We start from the raw sequence: 27,792 nt of genomic DNA, 5'->3' as shown, positions 1-27,792 counted from the left end.
TATTTTAAACTAATGGATAATAACTGGAAAATAGATCCAGGAGAGACAATTTAAAAATCATGGGACTACCTGAAAGCCGTGATCAAAAAAAGAGCCTAGACATCATCTTTCATGAAATTATCAAGGAAAACTGCCCTGAGATTCTAGAACCAGAGGGCAAAATAAGTATTCAAGGAATCCACCGATCACCACCTGAAAGAGATCCAAAAAAGAGAAACTCGTAGGAACACTGTGACCAAATTCCAGAGTTCCCAGGTCAAGGAAAAATATTGCAAGCAGCTAGAAAGAAACAATTCAAGTATTGTGGAAATACAATCAGGATAACACAAGATCTAGCAGCTTCTACATTAAGGGATCAAAGGGCATGGAATAGGATATTCCAGAAGTCAAAAGAACTAGGACTAAAACCAAGAATCACCTACCCAGCAAAACTGAGTATAATACTTCAGGGGAAAAATTGGTCTTTCAATGAAATTGGGGACTTTCAAGCATTCTTGATGAAAAGACCAGAGCTGAAAAGAAAATTTGTCTTTCAAACCCAAGAATGAAGAGAAGCATGAAAAGGTAAACAGTAAAGAGAAGTCATAAGGGACTTACTAAAGTTGAACTGTTTACATTCCTACATGGAAAGACAATATTTGTAACTCTTGAAACATTTCAGTATCTGGGTAGTGGGTGGGATTACACACACACACGCACACACACACACACAGAGACAGAGAACACAGAGTGAATTGAATAGGATGGGATCATATCTTAAAAAATGAAGTTAAGCGGTGAGAGAGAAATATATTGGGAGGAGAAAGGGAGAACTGCAATGGGGCAAATTATGTCTCATAAAAGAGACAAGCAAAAGACTTTTTAGTGGAGGGAAAAATAAGGGAGGTGAGAGAAAAACATGAAGTTTACTCTCATCACATTCCACTAAAGGAAGAAATAAAATGCACACTCATTTTGGTATGAAAACCTATCTTACAATATAGGAAAGTGGGGGAGATGGGGATAAGCAGGGGCGGGGGGGATGATGGAAGGGAGGGCAATGGGAGGAGGGAGCAAATTGAAGTCAACACTCTTGGGGAGGGACAGGATCAAAAGAGAGAATAGAAGCAATGGGGGGCAGGATAGGATGGAGGGAAATATAGTTAGTCTTACACAACACAACTATTATGGAAGTCATTTGCAAAACTACACAGACATGGCCTGTATTGAACTGCTTAACTTTCAAAGGGAATAGGTGGGGAGGGAGGGTTGAAGAGAAGTTCGAACTCAAAGTATTAGGAACAACTGCTGAGTACTGTTCTTGCTACTAGGAAATAAGAAATACAGGTAAAGGGGTATAGAAATTTATCTGGCCCTACAGGACAAAAGAGAAGATGGGGACAAGGGAAGGGAGGGATGACAAAAGAGAGGGCAGATTGGTGATAGGGGCAATTAGAATGCTTGGTGTTTTGGGATGGGGGAGGGGGCAAATGGGGAGAAAATTTGGAACCCAAAGTTATGTCAAAATGAATGTTAAAAGTTAAATAAATTAATAAAAAATAAAAAAGAATATTGAAACAAGTAATAAAAAATATCTATCAAGTCAATACATTTTGACAAGTCTTGATGCTGCATGAAAAAGGCATCTGCATAACATGAGGTAGTATTACCCTTTCATAATTTTCCTCCTGCTGGTACCAGGGATCTCCCTGATGCTTGCCTTCAGGAAAATTCAAATATGAAAGGGAAAGACCCATCTCACATATACCCATGCATAAAGAGTTGTGATACTAACTTCAACATTCACACAAAATATTGAAAAACTATTGAAAAATCACATCCTGAAGTATACTAGATAAAAGAAGTATATGCCAACACTTATCCTTCCTGACATCTTTGTAATAAATGATGCAGTCTAAGAGTGGAGCAGCTTTCTGTAGTTTTGCTTGATGATAGTAGCAGAAAAATAAGTCCCTGATTTTAAAGATGATGTAAATTTTGCGTGAAGAATCCGCTCTCGAAGTGTGTGTCTGAATTTGTATCATCCAATCACTTTCTTGAGTGGGAAATCAAAGGTAAATGTCTATTTTTTAAGAATATGCTACCACAATGAGACAAAAGTAAATAACAAAATATTCAAAGACAACAGTCAACATTTAGAAAAACTGTTGAGAAGCTTAAGGATTTAAACATAAATATTTTCTGCACTCCACGTATATAAATATTAGTTGGTACTTACAACATTTTAAAATTTTCCGTTGCAATTTAGGATACATTAAAATTTAATATTAAAAATTTACAGAAAGTTCCAAAATGAGTGTTTTCAAGGGTAATAAACGTGGCCTTATAGAAAAACTAGGCAAAATTTGAATAAAAATAATTTTGTGCATGAAACAAAAGATAGTCATGTGAATTTATGAAGATATGCTATACAGTTCTTCATGTTCATATACATTATATTACTTGGAAGAATTGAAGCCATCTCCATAGAGGTCATTTTTCTTAGAAATATCTTTCCACACAGAGTAATGATATAACTGGTCACACGGTTTATCCTCTTTCTCAAATTTCTATTTCAAGTTATCATTGATCTCCACTTTAGAAAATTCCTTGTCATTGCCCACATCGATCTGTTTCAATGTTTCAATGTTTCAGGGTCCTTTGGTCACAGCATAGAGTTCAGTCTTGAAAACCAGTGCTTTAACTGGTGGAATCAAGCCTTGTTGTGACCTGTAAGCAAAGAACTAGATAGTCAATAATGATTTCTGGAAAACTGATTTTCATCTTTCTGATTTGTCAGTTGTACTCTCCTGGTCACAGGAAGAAAACTTCCATAGCCTTCCTTTCCTTAGGCCAGTGAAGAAGGTATTGTCACTTTTCTTTTTTCTCCAGAACACACACCCATCACAGCAATATCTAGACTTTTGTTTACTTGGCCAACGCTAGGAACAAACATTTTGGATGACCTTTAATTTGTGTCTGGATGCACAGAATTGCACAGAATTGGGTGCCCTTTTCCAAGTAGCCATCATCATGGGTATTGAGAAAGTCTCCCTTCCTGCTTTTGGGAGAACAGCTTTGTGGAAGATGGAAACCTTCCATTTTCACTTCATCCATAATTTCCTCTACATTTTGTACCTTAAAGCACTAAATGCATACGAGATTGATGTTGGTTAGCTCTAGCCAGAAATGATGGGCAGGAGAGTCTGCACCCTGGGATTTCAAGTAGAGCCAACAGTGGCAGGATGACAGTCCTTCTTAGGATTTTTATTTTTCCTTTGAGGGGGTGAAAGTATTGGGGGGAGGTGAGGGAAATGGGAGGGAGAGAGGAAGAGAAAAAAGAAATGGAGAGAAGAGAATGAGAAAGAGAAAGGTAGGGGAAGAGAGAAGAAGGGGGAGAACGAAGAGGAGGAAGCAGGAGAGGGAACGGAGAGGGGATGGGGAGAAAGATGAGGGGGAACAGAAGAAGGTAAAGAGAGAGTGAGAATCGCAAAAAGGGATGTGTAGGAGGAAAGGGAAGACCAACAAAGATATGGGAAAAACTCTAAATAACTAGTCCTTGGTATGCAATGGGTCAGATAAAGAAGGAGTTGTTCTTCTTAAAGGTCGAGACTCTTGGGAAACCTATTTATGGCTGGTGCCGTCTTTTTCACACCCTTTCCAAATTGGAGTGCAAGTTCCAATTAGGAGAGAGTCAATTCATATGACAGAGGGATCCAGGAGTCAATACAGGAAAACATGACAGGGGCTCCCAGAAAATATATGATTTGATCATTGAAAGGAAACAGTACAACGTAGTTAATATGGCTAAAGCACACAGAAATAAGTCACTTTCACAGCCATGCAAGTTTACTCACAGTTCACAAAATTACATTTTTACATTGTCAGGCACAGATTAAAACTTCCATGGCTCATAATAGACTAGCTTTGAGAAGACGTATTTATATGCCACCAAGATAAACAAGAAAACTTAAACATGAATCATACAAATCAATGCTAACTAGTCAATTACCAATGTAAGCTAATATTACGTTCCGGGAATCAAAGGAATCCATTCCAAATGTCCATTTAAACCTCACTTTTTGAATCTCAGTAGTCTCATGGCATCTGGTGCCTAGATATCCTCACTTTGACAAAGATTTTATTCTTGGGACAGTTCAGAAAGGGAATTCTGCTTCTCTGGTTCAGATCTAGAAGTTCCCCAATAATTCTGACAATATAAATTAGTGCAATCACTTAAACTTTTGTTCTTCATTTTTTTTAAATTTTATACAATATCAGTTTATAATATTTGCTGTCTCTGTCTTTACCTAAATGCTATACCTAGTATAAGAGTCTTTTAAAATGTGACAGTTCAGAGGGAGGAGCCAAGATGGTGGAGTAGAAAGATACACATACACTTAGCTCTTAGTCCACAGCCCACAAAATACCTGTAAAGAAGAACTCTCAACAAATTCTAGAGCAGCAGAAGCCACAAAACAATGGAGTGGAGGAGATTTCAGTTCCAGAGAGACCTGAAAAACCGATGGGAAAGATCTGGCAAGCACCGGACGTGGAGCAGAGCCCAGCCCTGCCTTGGCTACGCAGCACCAAGAGGAGCAGATCCGAGCAGGCTTCAGGAACAGAATCTCCAGTGGCAGCACAGGTCCCTCAACCCACAGGCACCAAAGGTCACTGACAGGGTCTTTTGGGCTGGCCAAGAGAGGAGCGGGGTGTCCCCATAACTCAGGCCCCCTCAGGAGGAAGCAGTAGAGGCAGCAGTGGACAGGGGCTCCCAAAGCAAGAAGTAGCCCACATCCATTGTTGAAGATCTTCTCGTAAACCCTTTGAGGGAATTGAGACCCATGTGGAGGCCCTGCCCTCACCTGAGCAGCTGAACTTAATCTCACACTGAATAGCAGCCCTGCCCCCCGCCAAAAACCCCTAAGTTTTGGGAGTAGCTCATTTGAATCTCAGCCCCCAAGCTCTGGCTGGGAGGAACTGGAGGGGAGGTGGTTGTGGAGAGGAAACTCAGAAGTCACTTAACTGGCTGGAAAAATGCCCAAAAAACAGAAAGAAAATAAGACCATAGAAGGTTACTTTCTTGGAGAACAGGTGTCTCCCCCCATCCTTTCGGATGAGGAAGAACAAGGCATACTGTCAGAAAGGGAACTTAAAGTGGCTTCAGGCAATAGGAGACCTTAAAAAACAAGTTAGCAGCTTACTAAAGGAGAACCAAAAAAAAATGCTGAGGGAAATAACAGCTTTAAAAAGAGGTTAACTCAATTGGAAAAAGAGGTCCAAAAATCCAACGAGGTGAAGGAGGTTTTAAAAAGCAGAATTAACCAAATGGAGGAGAAGGTTCAAAAGCTCACTGACCAAAATAATTTGTTGAAACAGAGAATTGAGTTCAGGGAAACGAAGGACTATGAGTTAAACCAAGAAGTTAGCAAACAAAACCAAAAATTTGAAAAAATAGAAGACAAGGTGAAAAAACTCATTGGAAAAACAATTGACCTGGAAAATAGATGCAGGAGAAATGATTTAAAAATTATTGGACTACTTGAAAGCCATGATCAAAAAAAGAGCCTAGACATTATCTTCCATGAAATTATCAAGGAAAACTGCCCTGATGTTATAGAATCAGAGGACAAAATGGATATTGAAAGAATTCTTCAATCACCTCCTGAAAGAAACCCAAAGAGAGAAACTCCTAAGTATATTGTGGCCAAATTTCAGAGTTCCCAGATCACGTAGAAAGTACTGCAAGCAGCTAGAAAGAAGCAATTTGAGTACTGTGGAAATGCAATCAGGATAACACAGGATCTGGCAGCTTCAACATTAAGGGTTCGAAGGGCTTGGAGTGAGATATTTCAGAAATCGAAGGAACTGGGATTGAAGCCAAGAATCACCTACCCAGCAAATCTGAATACAATACTTCAAGGGAAAAAATGGTCATTCAGTGATATAGACGAATTTCAAGATTTAATGTTGAGGAAAAGACCAGACCTGTATATAAAAATTTAACTTTCCAAGACAAGAATCAATAGAAGCATGAAAAGGTAAACCGAAAAGAAAAATCATAAAAGACTCTGTTAAGCAGAACTGTTTACCTTACTACACGGAAAGAAAATATTTTTAACTCTTAAATCTTTTATCAGTATTTGGGTAGATGGAGAGGTTGTACATACACACACCCACACACACACACACACACACACACACACACACACACATGCACATAGATAGAGAGTACAGGGTGTTTTATATCAGAAGAGATGATATCCACACACAAATAAAATAAAATAAAATAAAAATTAAGGGGTGAAGGAGGAAAATTCCGGGAAGAGAAAGAGAGTAACGGAAGGGGGAAGGCTATAACTCATAAAAGAGATAAGAAAAATCTTATTCAATGGAGGAGATAAGGGAGAAGGGGAGAGGGGGAAAATAAAGCTACACTCCCCAAGTGTGACTGCAAGAGAGAATAACATGCTCACTAAATTTGATATGAAAATTTATATACACCACAGGAAAGTAGGAGAGGAGGCAGCAAGTGGAGCGAAGGGAATGTTAGGAGGGAGGGCGAATGGGAGAAAGGAGTCACTAGAAATAAACACTTTCGAGAAGGGACAAGGTCAATTGTAGGGGGGGAAAGTAAGGGGGGATAGGGTAGGTCAGAGGGCAATATAATTAATATTACACAACATGATTACTATGGAAGTCTTTTGCAAAACAAGACATGTTTAGTCTCTATTGAATTGCTTGCCTTCTCAGTAGTGCTGGGGAGGGAGGGGAGAAGGGAGAGAAGTTGGAATTCAAAGTATTAGAAACGAATGTTGAGAATTTTTATTGCATATAATCGAGAAATAAGAACTACAGGTATAGGGGTATGGAAATTTATCTTGCCCTCCAAGAAAAGAGAGAAGATGGGGATAGGAGAGGGATGGGGTGTGATGGAGGTGAGGGTACATTGAGGGAAGCAGTAATCAGAATGCAAAATATTAGGAAGTGGGGGGAGGGGAGTGAGGGGGAGAAAAATTGGACATGTTACAAAGTGAGGTAAAAGCAATTAGTATTAAAACAATAGACTGAATTAATTACTGAGAATAAATCAATGACATCTTTAGTTTGGAGAAAAGAATTTCAGTCTAAATTTCCTAGAGGAAGGTAACCTCGGGTAAAATTTGGCATTGATGGAACAGTCAAAGTTTTAATGATAAATTTGATTTTATGATTGCCATTTAATCAGGAACTAGAACATGTATAGAAAGACATGTAAGCCACTTAAGACTTGCCTCAAAAGATGTTCCTTAGCCAAAGTGAAACTGTAATCATATTTGAAACCTGGTTATTGGAACTTGCCATTTTTAGATGCTATGAGACTATTAAGTGACTGTTCTTCTGAGTCTAACTCCAGGTATGGGTAGCAAGAAAGGAGATCTGATCCTCCAATACATGATTCCAGTAAGCTGATGAGATGCTGGTATGAACTGCATAGGTGATCTCAAGGGAAGGGTGGGAGAGTGGCTGTTCAGCCTGGGCTGAGGTGGGATTCTCCTGACTCAGTTTCCCCAGTGACACCTGGAAAACTTTATGCCTGACTGAATGAAAGTTGATAATCTAATCCTGCCTGGAATTGACATGGAGTTGGGGAGATACTGTATCCCTGCAATGTCCTTACTATTGCTGGCAATTTCCTATAGTCAAAAGGTTTGTAAGCTTAATACCAGATCTATTCAATTATACATTATGAGTAGGGGAACATCCGAGGTTGTCTAAAATTAAGCTATTAGACATAGGACTTTAGACCAACAACAATAAGTTAGGGTCCTTCAATTCTTAGTAATACTGTGGAGACAATTAGGTCAAGAGCTTGTGAAGCTAGCAACATAAATATTATTTGCGTCCCAGTTGATTAATGTTTAAAAAAAATATATTTCTTCTGTGGTCCATATTGTGAATGCTTTAAAAAGAAGTATCACCTGACCAAAAGTTGGAATTGTTTTATCTGTTATAAACTGTGTTAAAAATAAATTTTAAAAAAATGTGAGAGTTCAACCATAAAATTAGTTCATCTGCCTTCAAAATTCTTGGACAGTTACTTTAATAAAGAAAGAAAATTCATATACTTTTACTACTGTCTTATACAACTTTTGTCCAAAAGATTCAAATTTGAGGTCTTATTACCAAACCATGATAAATTTTTAGAAGCCAATCATGTACATCTATATACAATTCTTAGAGGAGTCAGTCTGATCCTGATTCATTTTCTCAAAATTTGCTATCCTATTTAATTAAACATCTATCACTTTACATGTTTGTCTAATTAATTTGTGTTAATCATTTTCTCCTTAGGAGGATGTTGCTTCTATATCATATTATATTTATGTATTTATGTGGCCATGAGTGACTATAAGTTAAAATTGTGAGCTATTCATTCCTGAATTCCATTATGATAACTCAGAGATTTTCCAATATCCATTTGTTGTTTAATAGATTGATCCTTATGCTTACAAGACTTCTTGTTCATAGACATTTTTTATAAAAGAAAAAAAGGAACAATGTCACATAACTTAACAGAAGGAAGGAACTTCCTTAGATCTGTTAGTGTCCAAGAATGAGTCATTATCTAACAGCACACTGTGGTCACTAGGTGCTAAAAGGAAGACTTAGGAATATTCAAGTGGGGGATTTCACTTTACAAAAAGGAAATAGCACATTTTGAAAATAGAGTTAGGAAGATCCTACTCAAGTTGTGTTCAAGGTCTTCTCCAAAATCTTTCCAGGGATCCACCCTTCTCAGCCTGCAGCACCTGGCAATTGGCTTCATGATAACTTAGGAAATTATTCTTGTAATCAGAGCTTCAAACAATAGTTCATTGCAGTCCCAGTCAATAATCATTGACTTCAGATCTAACTTTCCATTGTAATTCCAGTTTAGCCAGACCAGAAAAACAAGGAAAAGACTTTAAGTTTTGTTTCTTTGTTTCCTTAGCTGCAGCCTTTAGAAATCTCTGGCTGCCTGCATCTTAGATCTCTCAAGATGACAGTCTCATTCACAGAACACATGATACAGACAGAGACATACACTGACAGACAAACTGACAATTAACCACCGGACAAATACACACAGAGCTCACAACAGAGAGAGGAGAAATCAGAAGCTTGTGAAAAATCCCCATCATGAATTGACTATTATTATTCCAAGGAAAGGGGCATGCAAGGATTGAAGACCAGACAGAATAAAGGTGAATCTTGCACCCTTTGCTCGGAGTACCCTTATGGTCATTGGAAGGGTGGGGAGCCTTGGCGCCCCCAAAGTTTCTGACTTTCTTAAAGGGACAGGCCCCATGGGATAGGTTCAGACATCTAGTCTGTAGGTGAATTGTAACTGTCCTCCTCAAGACCAGAGCCCCTAAGGTACAACAGGGAGGTAGCAGGATGAGAAAGCAACTGAGGCAGAACAAAGTTATCCTCCTCAGGGCTACAGCAGGTAAGGGAAATTGAGGAGGGCGGGTATAAAGGCTGGGTGCAGTCATTCTCTTCAGATCAAGGTCTTTAAGGGAAGGCAGAGGGAGAAAGGAGGTGAGGTATAGGGCAGAAAGAGTGAAAGAGAAGAATAGGGTGGGGCTCTTGGGGTAGAGGGAGCTAGCCAGTACTTGACTGGTGCTGAAATAACTTTGGGAGCCTTAAGGGAAGAGACTCTTGCCTTTTGTTCTTCCTCAGCTATGTCAGCAAGCCCAAGATGAAAACATTCCCAGTGCTGGCTAGATGCTTTCTTGGCCTTTGAATTAATTTGGTTTAACAGAAAGTTACATTGGCCAGTCCAAAAGAGCCATATCTTGCCCAACGTAATTTAAGCTCATCTTTAGTTAATTGCCACTAATACTGACAATACTTGTACTAATTCTCCTATGATTGACTGTCAAAGAGACCTAAATAATGCAAAGTGATTTAAGGCGAATTTTTTCCCTGTCCCAAAGCTAGCATAAAGAGAATTTTCGTACTTCAGACAAGCTAGTGGGAATCTTTTGCAAGCTGGGAATGGGAGGACTTACACGACCCGGTCGAGGTTTAAGACTTCAGAAAAAATGAATCCTGAGGCTCCTAAACCTTTTGGTTTTGTGAAGTGGAGAGCTCTTCCGTCCTAGCCCATCAGTTCCAATCCGACTCACAGAACTGTACCTGTGGACCGGAAAGTTTGGTTAAAAATGATAAACAGTCTGAATATATATTGCTTATTCTCTTAAAGCTAGCAGTTTCGTGATCATGGAGCCAAAAAACTTCTGACTGTCTGTTATAGGAATGACCAGACTTAAATCTGTTGAAGGATAATTTAAGAGTGTTTGTGTCCCTCAGCTTGATGGTCTCCATATGTGTTTAACTATACTATGAGAAAGGAATTTCTTAATTGGATAGGTTATAAATACAGATAACAGAGTTGACAAAGTATCTATTGAATTTATAAACCAGGATATCTGTGTGTTCTTCACCATTAACATGACATAACAGTACATTTCCGTAAAGCATCAAGAAATGGAAAAAGTTCCACTATTCAACATAGTGTCTCAGGTTAAGGGTTTCATCAAGTATGCTAAGTCAGTCGCATCTGACCTTGTTGACATAAGGAGAAGAATTCTCTGAGTTTTCTTCAGAGAACAAAGATGTTAGCTGTAGGCTCTCCTTATTGATTTGTTCAAGCTCTGTCCCTTACTAATGTACAAAAATGACTTTCATATTATCACCAATGACTAAGGGAGAGATTTTAAAAGATTATTTTTATAACGGAGAAGAGGAACTAAAAAAATAACCAAACCAGGAAAGTTTTTGAACACAGTTCAACTGGATAAGACAGGTCATCTGACCAGTTTGCTTTTCTCAGGATCTCTTAATCCAAATTTTTAAAGTGAGATTAAGCCAGAAGTCCTTTCTCTACAGGCCATACGTTTTTATAACCAGAAAGATTACTTGGCAAGGGAAGCATGTGGTCTGCAATTAGAAGTCACATACCACTCACCACTACCCCTATCCGCTGCCCCATCTTCCAGCTGTCAACCTTAGAAGATTGTGTTACACGTCTTAGACTTAAATTCTAGCTAAAGAAAAGAAAATAACCTTATCCACTAGTATTGGAAAGAGGAACTTAATCTTGTTTTTGTTTTTTATTATTATTAATTTTACTTCTTTTCAGTGCTCTACAATCACTTCCGTAAATATTAGAGTTTTTCGCCTCCCTCCTCCTCTTTCCCCCCATCTCCCCATTCCTTCCCAGAGATGGCATACAATGTTAGATAAGTTCTGCACATACATTCCTGTTAAATACATTAGCACCTTCGTCATGTTGTATAGAAGAATTAAAATGAAAGGGAGAAATCATAAAACAAAATGTAATACAAAAGAAAATGATCTGATTCATTCTGCAATGGAATTCCATAGTTCTTTCTCTTGATGTGGAAGGCATTTTGTCTTAAGAGACCACTGGGAATTTTTAGGTCCTTGCATTGCATTGAAGTACTAAGACTACCAGAAAAATTCCTCGCCCACTGTGGTTGTTGCTGTATACAAAGTTCTTCTGGTTTGCTCCTTTAACTTAGCATCAGGTCATGTAATTCTTTCCAGGCCTCTCTGAATTCTTCTTGTCTATAATTTCTTACAGCACAACAATATTCCATTACGTTCATATACCACAATTTATTCAGCGAGTGTGGCAGAAACTAGACATAGACCAACCGCCTGACACCATACACAAGAATAAAGAGGAACTTAATCTTTAGTCAATCCCCCCTTCTCCAGCTGCCAGAAAGGGAAACTTAGCCTTTCAAAGTCTTACAGTCCTATGATTGCTTTGTTCTAAGCAATAGGGGACAACTGATAAAAAGGCATGAAGACAGCATTTATGATGATTAGAGGAACTAGACATAGGACAGTTTGGCTAGGAATAGGCTGCATGGAGGGGAGAAGTGTGTAAAAATCTGTAAAAAAAGGCAGAAGCAAGAGTTTTCTTGTGTATGTATATGTCAAACTCAGGTATGAGAAAACTGGATGATGACAAACCTTGGAGGGGCAGAAGGAAAATGGGCAAACATATTATTGGGTGGGGTTGTGGCTTGCTCCAGTTACTTGGGAAAGGAATTTAGAACCAAGCCTCCAAAGTCACTAAACTTTGAATACCCCAAAATCTATATGTTTTACCCCTAGGCCTACACACCTAAAAATGTCAAAAAAAAAAAAATGGAGAAAAGTACGCAGCTTGTGGCAAGGAAGCAGAAACTAAGAGGGTGATGACTAATTTGGGAATGGGTGAACAAATTATGATATTTATAAGAAATGAAAGGGGAGGCTTTGAGAAATTGATGGATTTGTATGAAGTGATGCAGAGTGGAGTGATAAATAGGTGAAGCATTTACACAATGATATCAGTATAAAAAAAATAACGTTGAAGGGAAACTTTTATCCCGGATTAGGCAATGCCCACAATTCCAGAGGAGCCACGATGATATAGGCTACCCATCCTCTGGACCGAGATGCTGAATAAGACATACATTTTTGGATGTGGCCAACGCAGGTTATTTCAGTTGGCAAGGAATTTTTTCTTCTCTGTTTCTTTCTTTCTTTATCGGGGAATGGGGAGAGGTAAGAGAGAAAAAGTTTTTGAAATGAATAATAAAACTCCAAGTCCCACAAAACATTGAGGGGGTAGGGCTGTGGGGGCAATGCTGCTGCCAACCCTCCCCGAATGCAGCCCGAACCAGATTAAAACATGTATAACTGCGAGATGTTTAGCAAAATGAATAAAAATACAGTAAAACATAGAGCATGTTAACGTGTGGTGCTCTAAGTCAGTAAGAGTCCCACGAGGACAGAGGCCTCGGCTTCTATTTCATGCTACTGAGGCCACCCTCAGCCAGGGGGTGTCCAGGGCAGGATCCTTCTCGCCTGTACCCTGAGCCCAGTGAGAAGCACAAAGTAAATTCATAAATCCGGGAGAAGGTGATAAAAGTGGCGGTGCAGGGAGAGCTGCTGGATATCGCCCTTCCTCCCCTTCTTTCCCTCCCTCCCCCCACCCCAGCTAGGCGCTCGTTCCCCCTCCCCCTCTGCCCTCCGTGACTTTGTTCCCTCACCATGACAGGGATGGAATTAAGGTGCTGGACAGCGATGGAGCTACAGAGACCTGCAAACACACGGCCCAAGTCTTCCCTCCCTCCACGTTGCCTGTCCGCTCCCGACCTGGGAGGTTCAGTCTCCCCGAGAGCATGGTGCTGCTTCCCCTTTAGCTTCAGCAGGGCAGCACGAACACGGGAGCCCAGATGGCTGGGGTACTGATCGCAGAGTTCCTGGAGAAGATGCTGAGCCTGCAGGGGGCTAGAGCGCCCTCACACAAAGCTGCCTCCCAGTCCCGCCCCCGGCACCGCCCCGGACTTGGCCACCTCCCGGACTCGACCTGCCCCCGGCCTTCCCCCGGCCTCTCCCCCCCCCCCACCCAGCTGGGTTGCTTCACTGGAAGCTCTCCAGATAGTATAATGTGACTCCAGTGAGGCATAGCGAAGGAGAGCATACTCTGCTGCAATAGTCACTGTGATTCCCCAGGTCTACTGAGAATTGTATCTCATTTGCCTTTGCCCCTGGTGTGTTTGACCTTTCCAGAATTATCTAAGGCCAATGAACATCCCAGGGTAGATGTGTCTAGAATCTGACGTTTGAAAGATCCTGAAATCCAAGGTTGAAACAGCATGGAGGCAGGGAAAATTTCTGTTCTACAGAGATCCACACACTGACAAGAGTGCTGGGCTAGTGAAGCTGCTGTGTTAGCAGCCGGGTATTCTGATGGTGTAAAACTGGGGTTAAATGGAAAGTGCCTAATCAGCAATCCCAACAACTACTTTGTGTTTTGATGAAGTTTAAATATCACCTTCCTACCAGTTGTTACAAGTTAAGCTGCTGCATCCTATTCTGCACACTCAAGGGTATTTGTAATGTTTTGTTTTTGTTATGTGTATAGGAATAATACCCATTCATATTTTACATTAAATCCATTTTTTTTCAATCCCCGACCCTCTTTTTGGAGTACACCACAGATTTGGGAGATATGTGATAATTTCCTGGTTTCAATTTGATGACTGAGTTTCAAGGGGGTGGGAATTTGATGATACAAGAAACATTTTAAAAAGAATCCCCACCCTAACCAGACACAATCCCTATAGACAAGAACCTGGTCCAGATTACATGGCTAGTTACAGAGCTGTGAGAGGTGATTAGCACAGTATTTGTGAGCCAACCCGAGGGTGCCTAAATAGAAACGCTAAACAGTCAGACAGATAGATACAGACATATATAAAGAGAAGATAAATGGGTAAAGATCTAAATTTAAAAAATGAGAATGGTACGCACATGAGCATCACTGATGAAAATATTCAACTTTCAAAAGCAGTGTTCTACAGCAGATTGCATTTTTACTGTCAGAGAATTGAGCCAGGGATGCTGAGAATGTAAGATGCTGTTTTTGTTCAGTCATTTAGTTTTGTCTGACTATACGTGACTCCATGAACTTTGTGCATGGAATTTTCTTCAATGGTTTGCCAATTCCTTCTCCAGATAATACAAGATCCTCCTGCACTTATGTTGTTTGCTACCTATGAAGGAAAGCATCCGACATGATAGAAACACACCTCTCTTTTTATTAGGTTGTTTCCCATATATCTATCAGAACTATTAAGGATTCCTCTAATCGTATAACAATAGAGAGATCTTTAATATCACACTCACCATAAATGTCAGATGAAGTCCAAAAGGGGAAGAAATATGATCACCAAATGTGGTCACCATTATGATTGAGGAAATTTATCTTAGAGTGTGATTTGAAGAGAGTATCCATGAGAAATGAAAGGACAGTAAACAGGGTCCCCAGAAAACTCAGAAGCACCTCTATGGTGAGCTAATGGGAGGATAGAGACCAAAGTCACCTAGGATTTTCAGAAAGCATTATTTATATATTTTTATCATTACTTTCTTTGAAATGAAACAGATTTTTCTTTTGAGTTACAAATTTTTTCCCTTCTTTCCACACCCTCTCTCACCCACTGAGAAGACAAACAATATAACAACTATACATGCCAAATCACACAAAACATTTCCATGTTAATCATATTACCAAAAGAACAAGGAAAACAGTGATAAATTTATACTTCAAATTTCACAGTAGTTCATCAATTCTCTCTCCGGAGGTGGTTAGCAAGTTTTCATCATGAGGTCTTTGGAATTGTCTTTGGATCATTACATTGATCATCATTACAAAATTGCTGTTACTGTGTACAGTGGTCTCCCAGTTCTGACTTCAAGTTCCATTAGTTAATGTAAACTGCCAGGCCTAGAGGCCTGTGTGGGCTACCCGAGTCTTCTTACCTCACCTCCGAGGTCTTCGGTTGGCCAAAACCGGATGCTCATATGAGAGAAAGGACGTTCCAGAGTCGAACAAGGGTTGAGCTTTATTTCAGGGTCTCGGTTACAAGTGCAGGGGGGTCTTCCTTAGGAGGAAGAGGGGGAGATTTCCTAAGGAGGCTAAGATCTTAAGGGATTGGAAGTAGAAGTACAAGCAGGGAGAGAGGGGGAGGGGAGAGAGGAAAGAAGAAAAGCGGAGCCTACTGTCCTCTTGGCTCCTCACGTGCTAAGAGAGCTTTCAGGCTTCCTCAATCCTACTTAACCTTCAGCCGCATAGTTTGAATCTGAATACCGTGCTGTTAGATAACAATAGTGTGCCCAGATCCAGGACCATCTCAAGGGCGGGGAGATCTCTCTCCCATCACGTTTCTCACGGGAAGAGGCGGAATTACTCGAGATAGCTCGGTTCACCTCGATCCCCTGCCGTTTCCTGGGGGGGGTCTCATGAGAGCTCTAAGATTTAGAAGCTCCCACCTTTACCCGCCCGAGACTGTCCACACGGAATTGAGCTTCCAATCCCAACAGTAAACCTTGTCACATTTCTATTTTTCTTCTGAAACCACTCCCTCATCATTTCTTGAACATCTTCTCAATTTTCAATTCTCTGTCACCAGAAAAAGAGCTGATGTAAATAGTTTATGTACATGTATGTCCTTTTTTGGACTCTTTTTCTTCTCTCTGGGATACAGATCTAGTAGTGATATTGTTTGATCGAAGGATATACACGATTCTATGGCCCTTTAGGCGTAGTTACAAATTGTTTTCCAGAATGGTTGGATCAGTTTATATCTTCACCAACAATTCATTAGTGTACCTTTTTTTCCCTCATCCCTTCCACGATTTATCGTTTTTAAATAGTTTATATTTCTGCATGACTTAGTAAGTTTATTAGTAATAAAATTTAAAGTCCTTGATATGTTTTTACATCACAGACTTTGTGTAAGACCAAGAAGCAAAATTCAAATATTAAGTACACTGCAATAGAACAAGACAATTTAAAACTGAAATGACTTTTACGGATAAAGTGCATCTCCAAATAAAAAAAACTGATATTTAGAAAACTGGATAATCTCTCTGAAGGATAACAAAACTCTACTTTTAGAATCATTTGGTCAGTAAAACGGCAGCAAACGATTTGTGCTTAAGGAGCCTGATGTTTAATGTTTTCATCTATAACTTAATTTACACATCCAGTCATAGAGTGTATACAGATGATTAAATTATGCACTTGTCGCTAGAATATTAATTCCGTCAATTACTGAGAAGAACGAGGGAGAGAAAAGCACACATTTTTCTGGTCTTTCTGGTCGCTTTCTAAACATTTAAAATTGGAAATATCAATTTTGCAACTTTCCCCAAACCAGAAGGCTACAATATTTCTAAAGGGAGTCTTTCTTTCAATATCTGTATAATCCAAGTGGAATTCTGAAGTGGAAAATATTGAGTAATTACAGCATATGCTTCACTTTTTATTTCCACAATTTTCTATAAAACAACACAATTTGTAGAAGCGTAGGTTGAAACTAATTGAGGATGTTAGTTAAAATCACTTTCAAAAGATGCACCAGTACTTCAAGCAAGGCAAAATATGGAAGATTTAAAAATCAGTATAAAAAGCCAACTTTTAATAATTGCATTCTAGTGACATACAGCACAAACGAAATTTTGTTAACTTCTTCTTTTATAAGCAAACTAAAAAGAATTTTCTCTTCTTCAAAAAAACCCCTAAGAATTAAAGTTCAGATGAATGGAAGACAGAAGTAAACCAAAAAGAAAATTATGAGTATCAAAGGAATAGACTAACTACAAATTCTTTTTTAACTTTTGATCAACACAGATCGTTGAATTTCTTTTTTTTTTGATAAAGAAAATTTTATTTTGACATCTGAATAAGTGTTGACTCCTCAGGTCATGGCCTTTGGCATCTGTAGAAAGAAAAAGTTTCTTATGGAACTGACACAGAGTAATACACATGGGAAACATTTGCATACCAGTGAAGGAAACCGAGAAAGCTATGACAAAATATAACAATTTTGTCTATATAATACAGTCATCTCAATACCTTCCTATTTATACATTGCTTCAAGGTTTTTCCAAAATGCTTTATAAATAATCTTGCTAAATCGTCTCGTCACTTGATACACACTGAAAGCACATCTCTTGCTTTACGTTTTCAAACTTATTCATCAGCATGATGCACTGTGCCTTTCTCAGAAACATAGATGCCATTCAAAAATTTTCTGGTATTCTTGTTTTTGAGTGGGGGCCTGCTGAATCAGGGAAGCTGAGTATGAAACAATTTCAATATCATTTCCTTCAAGAATTAACTCATCTTTTGGGACTTGTGCAAAAGCACAAGCAACACCTGGTCTCATGTAAACTCTTCAGATATATCTTTCACCCAAGAAGTTTCTGATTTCAACAAGTGAGCCATTCTCTCGAATAACAACATTGATGAGGAAGTGAGAACACACAGACCTCATCTCATAAGGAAAATTCAGAGTAACGCCTTTGATTATGTTTTGTACATGACTACAGATTGTGATCACGGTTGCAAGTTCTTTTCAATTTCCCCAACGCTTTTCCACCCGGAGACTTATTTCTCCTCTCCAAGGAGACTGAGCTCAACATTGATATGGTTGAGGTCCCTGGGGAGAATTCCTCTGGACCCCTTTACAATAACTGACCCCTGAAAGAGATGTCAAGATTTTCTGCGATGTCGATGGTCTGATGACTCAGAACTTCTGGTACGTAATGGGCCAAAGCGATCATTGAGTTTCTAAAACATCATTAGGCAATGACTGTGAGTTTTCAAGTTACTAATGATATCTTACTGCTACCTTTATTTAGTATTTTTCATTTCTGATAGATACCTCAGAGTTGTTTTAGTATGCATTACTCTAATCCAGAGTGGTTTTGAGGATTAATTTTTCATATAGCTATATAGATAGCTTGGACTCCTTCTGAAAAGAGTGTGTTCATATCCTTTGACCATCTATAAGCTGCGGAATGGACGTTATTTTATACAAATTTGACTCGATTCTCTATTTATTTGAGGAATGATTCATTTTATATCCATTTATTAATAAATATATCAGAGAAACTAGCTGCAAATTTTTTGTGTTATTGTTTCACTGTCTATGGTATCTTTTCACAAAATAAAATTTCCCAGTTTTCTCTTTTAGTTAGGTTCATTTTTGCTTTTGCTTTGCCTCAGATCATGATCACTCCTACTGTAATTTTATTTCTGCTGACGCATATTAGATTCTGCTTCAGTCCTTTAACTTTGTGTGTGTGTTTCTATTTGAAATATGTTTCATGTAAACAATATATTGTTTAATTCTGGTTTCTAATCCATTCCATCTAACCAAGTTATCTGATTCTGTTTGATGGGCGAGAGCTCATCCAATTCTCATTTGTGATCAGTAACTGTGTATTTCTCTTCATTCCATTTTTTATTTTTCTTCTTCTCTTTCTCTTTTTATCCTGTCCTTCTTCAAATGTCTATTTTCCTCCAACAACTGACTCTCTTATTCCACTCTCCTTCTTTCTTTTATTCCCTTTCCCTCAAATTTCCCTCTTGGGTAAAATAGATTTCCATAAAAAAGCCAAGTGTGTGTTTTTGTCTCTGTATGTGTGTATACATTCTTCCTACTTTGAACCATTTCCAGAGAGAGTGAGGTACAAGAATTGTACCCTCCACCCCATTTACACTTCCATTGTAAAATCTCTTCCTTTTGTGCTTCTTTTCTATGTAAAAATTTCCCCATGCTACCTCTCCTTTCCCTTTTTCTCAGTAACTCCCTCTTTCTCACACCTTCATTTTTCTGAGATCATAATTAACTCACACCCATACCTTCTGACTATTTGTACTCCTCTTAACTGCCCTAATAATGAGAAACTCCTAATGACTTACATGAATGGTCTTTCCATTTAGGAAAGTAAACGCTTTAACTTTGTCATTTCCTTTGTGATTTTTCTTTCATTTTTGCCATGTTATGCTACTCTTGAGTCTTCTGTTTCAATGTCAAATTTTCTATTCCACTCTAGTCTTTTAGCAGGAATGCTTCAAAGTCCTCTATTTCATTAGATATCCATTTCCTCCCTGAATGATTGTACTCAGTTTTGCTGAGTAGGTGATTCTTTGTTGTACTTTTAGCTCCTTTGCCTTCTGGAATATCATATTCCAAGCCCTCTGATTCTTTAACATGGAAGCCGCTAAATCCTGTATGGTCCTGACTGTGGCTCCACAATATTTGAACTATTTCTTTCTGGCTTCTTACAATACTTTCTCCTTGAATTTGGAGCACTGGAATTTGGCCATGATATTCCATGGAGATTTCATTTTGGCATCTCTTTTAGGAGGTGGTCAGTGGATTCTTTTGATTTCCATGTTACCCTCTGGATCTAAGAAATTCAGCAATTTTCCTTTATAAATTCTTGAAAGGCTATATCTAGCTTTATTTTAAATCATGGCTTTCTGGTAGCCCAGTAATTCTCAAATTGTATCTATTTTTGATCTATTTTCCACTTCAGTTGTTTTTCTGATGAGATAATTCTCATTTCCTTCTATTTTTCCCTTTCCTTTGACTTATCATATTTCTTCTTGTGTTCTCACAGAGTCCTTAGAGTAGAGCTTCCTGAATCTAACTTTTAATGTACTGTTTTCTTCAGTGAGATTTTGTGTCTCTTTGTGTATTTTGGTCTATTTACTTTAATATGAGTTCTTTTCTTCGGTGATTTTTTTTATGTGCCGCTTTTACCAGTAGGCCAATTCTGTTTTTTAAGTTATTGTTTTCTTCAATGGCTTTTTAATGTCTTGTTTATCAAGTTGCTAATTCTCATTTCATAATTTTCTTGCATTTGTCTTATTTATTTTCCCAATTTTTCCTCTACCTTTCTTTTCTCTTTACCTATTCCAGCAATTTTCATTGAGCTTGGGTCCAAGTATCATTTTTCTTTCAGACTTTGATTGTAGCTGTTTCCCCGTTGCCTTATTCTGATTTTATGTCTTGGCCTACCCTGCCACCACAGTAGCTTTTTATGGTCAAGGCTGTTTTTTTATTTTTTGATTGTTTGTTTATTATTGTTTGCTCATTATTCCAGACTATTTACTGACTTTGAATTACATGTTAAAATTGGGTATCTCCCTTGTGGAAGCAGAAGCACCCTCCCAGTCTTGAAGTTTTTTCACACTGCTGTTTGCAGAGCTAGTTTCGGGAGACTACAAGTCTTTTGTGATCCCATGGTGGAGAGATCTGGGCAGAGGTGGGGTCACTGCTCCCCTGGACCTGTTAGCACTACCACCCCTCTCGACCATGGAACCAAAACCAGAACTACTATGACGAACAGAGTTGCCAGTCAGCACCAGCTGTATCTAAGTGCTAGCAACAAGATCCCTGTAATCACTTTCTGACCAGGTGTCTGACCCCCTTTCTATCTCTTCGCTCATAGCTCCTGAATCATTTAATGCAATCAATATTGGGAACATTCCAGACAGGCCTCCATCCTGGTGTCACAGACTTCTTCAGAAGACTGTTCCAAGTTTTTTTAGACTGTAAGAATGTCTCACCCTGACCTTGTGCTGGCTCTGTCACTCCAAAATTTTGAGAGAATTTAGCTGGCTTGCAGCCTCCAATCCCCCACCTTTTATCTGCCATCTCCAAAATCACCTAAAATTGAAAATTTGAATGGTTTTTGTCTTCCATCATTTTAGGGAGTATTCACTGCAATGAGATCATAGATACCTCTGACTATGTAGTAAATAAATACCTTCCCCTTCCCCCCCCCCCAGAGTGATTGAAATCAATCAGATGACATTATATAGAATCATAGAGTGAATGAGGAAAGAACTTTTTATGCTCACCTATGTCAATCACTTCATTTGACAGCTGAGTAAAAAGAGGCTCAAAAATAGCAGTGACTTGCTTAATGGTACGTTTTTGAACTTAGGGTCATGAATTCAAATCTTCCTGGTGTCATTTTGCTATGCAGACATCCTTGCTGGGACCTGAAGGATGTAGTCAGGAGACACAAAGTTTTGTGCCCTCCAGGTGCCCTGCAGCTCCAAGAGCTGACACCCTCAGTGAAAGACAAGACTCTAAGACTCAATGCTAGCAGAAATGAGAGCATCTCCTCTGAAGTGAAAATCAGTATTAAACTGGAAAACTGCCTCCAAACTAACAGCCAATTATTGGCTGGGATCTTATTGCAGAATCCATCGAAAGTACTGCTGCCACCATCCTCTGCTATCTTTGAAGAGACATAAGGAAGAAATAGGAGAAAAATTTCAGAAATGGGTGTAAGCTATTAGAAAACCATACCAGCATGTGTTGTAGTGAGGAGTCACCCAGGGTCTCATTATCATTGCCCACCCGCACCCACCAAGAACACCACCATAAGCCCTTGGTGGAGAGAGCTCCATTCCTTGACCATTTTCTAGTCGTGCTGCAATGTGAAAAATCAATATACAGAGGATGATGGTATTTCTACCTTGGTTCAACACTGAGTTCCTCCCTCACAGAAGGTGCTGCGGGATCATGCCTCATCCATGGCGACTGTCCCGAATCACATCTTTATGTAGAGATTCACACTCAGTTTTGTAAAACTAGATATGTGGCAACTAGCTCTGACTTCATTCCATCATTTACCACCATTGATTCCACCAATGGCAGGGGCATTCAGGGTGGCTTGATAGGTGGTTGAAGCTTCTGGGATAAAACTCTTCTTCTACTTTCTTGTATTTCAGGAAATGGATGATCAGGGCATTTTCTGTCCTGCTTAGGGTTACCAGACAAGAAACTAGTTCTTGCCCTAAATTTGTTATCCCCCACTGCTTTCTAATCCCCAAAAATGCTTGTTGACTAACTGGCAGATTGATTAATTGCAAGAAATAACAGAAAAGAATCAAGCAGGATGTAGGTTGTTATATCTGAACAGGGCATTGTATTGATAGTAAGGATAGCATCTATTTCTTTACTGAAGGATGATCAAGCAATATCGAAAGAGAAATGGAAGATTCTCCCTCCATCTCTGTCTCTGTCTCTCCCCCTCCCTACCTTCCTCCCTATCCCCAGACACAATAGAGAGATATGAGCTCCAATATCTTCTTGATCTTGCTGTTCACGAAGTCCCCCGTCCTCCAGCTAAAGTAGAGGCAGAGGCAGTGGCAAGGAGCCCAAGGCTGAGGCCTCTCTTTCTCTCCCAGGTAAAGTCCCTACTTCTTCCAACCCCTCAAATGAATTTGTTTCTAACTAACTTCTTAAGTTTCAGACATCACTTCATACAGCACTTGGCATGAATTAAGCCTTTCATAATTTTTAAAATTAAATTAAATTTCTTATATGTAACATTTTAAATTCTGAGATATCTCCATCACTATCTCCCTTCCTTCACTAGGGAAAGCCACCATTTGACAGATTTTACGTATATGGGTCCTAAATGCCTAGCCCCAAAGCTCAGTAGCCTTTTATAAACAGGCAAGTATTCAGAATAAGGTGAGTACATATCTTGTATGTGAAAATTAATCAAGACAGTCTATTCTCAGCCTCCTCAAGATCACCCTGCTAATCTTGTTTTCTGTGACTGATAAGGCCAGTGGTCTTAGATCTCAGATGTCACTGTCATTGAGGTGCTGGTACTATTTTGTTTTTGTTTCATTTGTTTGTGTGTTTCTGTATATGTGCTTGCATGTGTGATGTGTTCATTTGAGATTGTCCCAAGGACAGAACAAACATAAGAATGAAGCTCAAAAAGAATATTCAGGGTCCAAAAAACGTTTCACCTCAAACAGCAAAGTCTCACTAGTCACAGTAAGGTAAGACACAAGAGTTGCAATATATTAATCAACAGTTTAAAATGCATCAGACCTTCTAAAAAATCACACAGAAGATATTTACTTTACGTTCCTTTCCACCACTATTTGCCTTTCTCAAAAGCAAGTTAAAATTAACCCTGATGTAAAAAAGCAGTTAGTAAAACCTACTGAAGTAATATGAGATTGTTGTAACTTCGCACACATAGTTTATATGGTAATTGTAAATCTCCAGACTGACAGCTATACCTTATTCAAACCTTAAACGAAAAATGCGTTCTTATAAAAAAAATTTTGAACTTCGTTAAAACTAAGTTGGCATAAAATGCCCTAAATTTCAACAACAAATTCAAATGTCCAAACAAAATTAATTTCTAATTACCACCACCCTCTCATCAGAAAGTGTTTACAATGAGATGTAGTTTTCTAAGTAATGCAATGCTAAAAATATACCTAATTAGATTAGCCTCATGAAAATAACTGCTAATAATTTAATCAACGGTCATGCAATTTTCATAAGTGACAACTAAACGATTTTAAATGAAACTTCCTCTTTACTGTAGATAAGTACTTCAGAAGCAGCAGTTTGGAAAACTTTGTTCCTTTTCTTTTAAAGGTCAAAGTCATAATGTCGCAATAGTATATCTGCATGTCTATCAGTATGTCTGCACAGTGTAATAAACAACATCATGGATTTGAAACATAAAACCCATTTCTAGTCGAGGTAGCTTAAGTCAGTTGAATGCATCTCTAAATTACTTTACACAGAAAATCATTCTGAACAAATATAAGTAAAACTCCCACAAACTGATATATGAACTTTTTTTCACTTGTAACCCAGTGAAATAAGACTTGTCATTAAAATGTTATTACATGTTATTTACATGTCACTAAATGTTATTTAACCTAATTAAAAAGTCCAAATTAAAAACAAAGAAGAAATTTTTTTCATCATTATAATCTATAAAAATGAAATCTGTCCTTTTGTCCTTCATTTAACACTGAATTTATGGCCTAACAACATTTGAATTACAAGAGTATCTATTTTTCTAACTATATTGATGTTACCAAGTAAACAAAGGGACATACATCAGTTTGAATTCGTACCTGTTATCATTTGGTTAGTTTAAAATATTCTGGGCTAAGTATTATGTCGTTGCTTTTAGAATTTCTTGTTCCAAAAGATTCTACATGACTGATTTTTGGCTAAGGCAAAAAACAGACCTAAGAAATGTTATCTAATGTTGGCAGGGTCCGTTGTTTCCTCAGGCAGAAATCTTGGAAGTCTCACAGGAGTTAATTAAGTAATTCTTAATTTGAACAATAGAAGGAAACATTTAAGGTCCTATATAATAGTCACGTATCAGAATGATCAATATTTTTCACCCCATCCAATATTTATGCACTCTTAGGTTTATAATAAGAGTTGCCTACAGACCATTCTGAAAGATGGGTGAACACAAGTAAGCAGATCCTTATCTAATTGTACTCAGAGGAAACTAAAGCTAAAGTTGCAAGAAATCTTTCTGAGTCCAGTATGGTCCAATGGTTAGAGAGCAATATTTGATTTGTATTTTTTAAGGAGAAAATGTTTTCCTCGGAAATGTTTAGGCCTTATCTAAAATTCAATCACTGTACTTTAACCTGAGCATGGAATTAGATGTTGCAGTTTTAAAATATTGACACCCTACTCAGTTGCCAATCTGCTACAAAAGAAAGCACTCAATGTGACTTTCAACTATGAGCAATCTGGTAGGATTTTAAGACTGTGACTTTGACAGATGAGGACATTTTTAAAGGTTCCTTTCTATGCCAACTTCTCAGATAACTGTTATTACTATCTTCTACAGTTCTAAAACTTTTTAGTAACATATTTACATCCACAACCCAAAAGAAATGAGTAAGAGTTTACTTTTCTAGTAATATTTCTAACATAATGAATTATCAAAACAACGTTAGTTTCTTTTCTTCATATGCATTACATATCAGATATTGGGTAACTTGGCTTAAAGTCACCAAACTAACAAGTTTCCTGATTTAGAATAATGATAATAATGAGTTCCACTTAAAATGTGACCAGAAGTAATCGAATTATATCTAGAATTATTTTCCAAATGTTACCATTTAGAAAGTCAATTTACAATTTTAAATATTTACTATTATATTTCACTCGAAGGCTATTTATTGCCAACATTTCACATTATGAGCTTTATTATTTCCAACTAATCTACTGCACAAAACTTTAAGTGACAGTAAGTTGTTCCAGTTATCAAACTTAAGAACACCTCCTTTATCAAATTTCTCCTAACCCTCTATTGGCTTTGAAATCAAACCACCAAATTTCCAGTCTCAATTCTTCTACTTAAACAAAGTCAAACTTGCTGACACCTTCTCAACATGCTTAAACGATCTGAAACCTGGGCATGGGCACCGAGATCAAATGTCCAGGAACAGGAGGGGCTTTGAGCAGTTGCCCACCTGCCGTGTGCAGGATACGTCCTCTATTTGTCCCCAAACCTCCTTATCCACCTTTCATATTATCTCTCCAGACTTTTTTTCTATTTTCATATACTTTCAAACTCATTAATCATACTACACAGCTTTCTTTTACATATCAACCGTATTCCAGTCTGCTCATGCTGTTGTTAAACATTCTGAATCTATGCAGTTCATTTCAACCCAAGGGATTTTATTCTTTAATTTACCTATCACAGTTATAACCCCTTGTTTGATTAGCTGCAATTCTGTTATTGTCTCCTAGATCAAAGAGTTTCAAACCACTCACATTCTCCCTTCAAAGATAGAATATGTACTGCATACAGTAGCTGCAAAAGAAGTTTGTGGGACTAATACCTTGTTAAAAAATCCATTAAGATGTTTTTCGTAACCACAAAATCTTTTAAAGAGGCTTGTGGAAGCCCAGGAATGGAGTTCTAGTTCTCCCATCTCTGTTAACAGATGGTCTGTTATGCTATTGTAGGGAACAACTCATAGCAATTTGCAAATTAATCGCATGTACTCTCATCTCTTTTCTAATTATGCTTCGTTTTTCAGAATCTGGAGAGAGCAAAACGAGAGGTATCTTTTTTTCTGTCAGAACATTTACTCACATTACTTATACAAACAGCCTTTAAAATGATAGTATCCATTATAAACATAAATTGCTGAAATTCTCAGGTGATTGTTTTGAAGGCCATTATAGGGGGAAAAAAAAACCTTGATCAAGGTGTGTCTTAGAAAGACAAAAACGCGTATCAGGTCTGCTGTTTGGCTCTGAGGCTGGAGCTGGGACTGGGGCTGGGGCTGGCGCTAAGTCTGCCTCAGTCCTGACTGCGACCTCCATCCTCCGTGACCAGTTCGGTGGTGATGGACTCGGCCATAGGTCCTCTCAACCTGGTGGAGGGCTGGGACACCGGGGCCATCGCATGGGTCAGCCTCACCAACACCATCGGCGAGAACGGGTGGATTTGGCTTCCTGTATTTGACTACCAACGAGAAATTCAGTGATACCCTGCAGGCCTCTGCAGCCAGGTTGGGGGAGGTACCTATATCTGCTGAGCTCATCTACATTCACTGGATGAACACGGCAGTGGATTACTGTAGCCCCTTCAAGTATGACACTGTGAGAAACTGAAGAAGTACATTGAACTGGACCTGACTTGTATGCAGAAGCAGATTGTGTCTGGCAAGTATGTCGAGTACTGGCACCATGTGGAGCTTGCTCTCCAGAAGCTGAAGAGACTGGAGGACATCTACCAGGGATGCATAGCTTTCCCATCTAAAAATTTCACTATCACTCCTTTTGGCTTCCTCTTGTTCCAGCTGTCGGGGCATTTGGAGGACCTGGAGCTGGCCCTGAACAGACAGAGCAGAGGTGGGTCATGGGCTCGGGATCCTGCTCAGACCTCATCAAGCTGTTGCCCAATAACATCGAGCCCAATAACATTGGTGTCCCATGGCACTTGGAATTCCTACCAGCACATGCTTCTCATCATCAAGAAATACAACTTCTGTTTCCAGACGTTGACCAAAGGTGGGTCACCACTGAATCCTGAGAAAAAGCAGCTTTTCTCCTCCTATTCTGGGACCATCTTCTCCTGTGATGACTTCTATATCTTGGGCAGTGTGGTGGTGACCCTAGAGACGACCATTAGCAACAGCATCGTGGAGCTGTGGGAGTAAGTAAAGCCTAAGGACAGCCTTCTGGAGTAGCTACGCAATATCGCGGTAAATTGACTAGCCCAGTACCACTCCACGTGGTTTGCCATCTTTAAGAAATTCAACAATGGGCCAATATGACGGAGTAGAAAGACCCATATGCCAATATGACGGAGTAGAAAGACACATATGCTCAGGGTCTCCCTACACAGACCATAAAATACCTGTAGAAAAGGACTCTCAACAAATTTTGGAGGAGCAGAAGTAGAGAACAACAGAGTGGAGATTTCCAGCACAGGGTGACCTGAAAGGCCCACGGGAAACATCAGTTGCACCCGATGCAGAGTGCAGGGCACAGCCCAGTCCAGCATGGCTCACGGTTAGAGAACAGCCCTTGGGGGTGAAATTCCTAGTCGCAGCAGCAGTGA

The 27,792-nt window shown here is 38.9% G+C and overlaps 2 pseudogenes; one reads left to right on the top strand and one right to left on the bottom strand.

The window, feature by feature from the left end:
• Positions 1-2,393: 2,393 nt before the first annotated feature.
• Positions 2,394-13,213, bottom strand: LOC140515821 (peptidyl-prolyl cis-trans isomerase FKBP7-like; annotated as a pseudogene).
• A 52-nt stretch (positions 13,214-13,265) lies between these two features.
• LOC140515820 (putative phospholipase B-like 2 pseudogene) lies at positions 13,266-27,505 on the top strand (annotated as a pseudogene).
• The last annotated feature ends 287 nt before the right edge of the window (positions 27,506-27,792 follow it).

Source organism: Notamacropus eugenii, chromosome X (assembly GCF_028372415.1).
Source record: "Notamacropus eugenii isolate mMacEug1 chromosome X, mMacEug1.pri_v2, whole genome shotgun sequence".
Classification (NCBI taxonomy): Eukaryota; Metazoa; Chordata; class Mammalia; order Diprotodontia; family Macropodidae; genus Notamacropus; species Notamacropus eugenii.
This window is presented reverse-complemented; position numbering and strand designations above follow the sequence as displayed.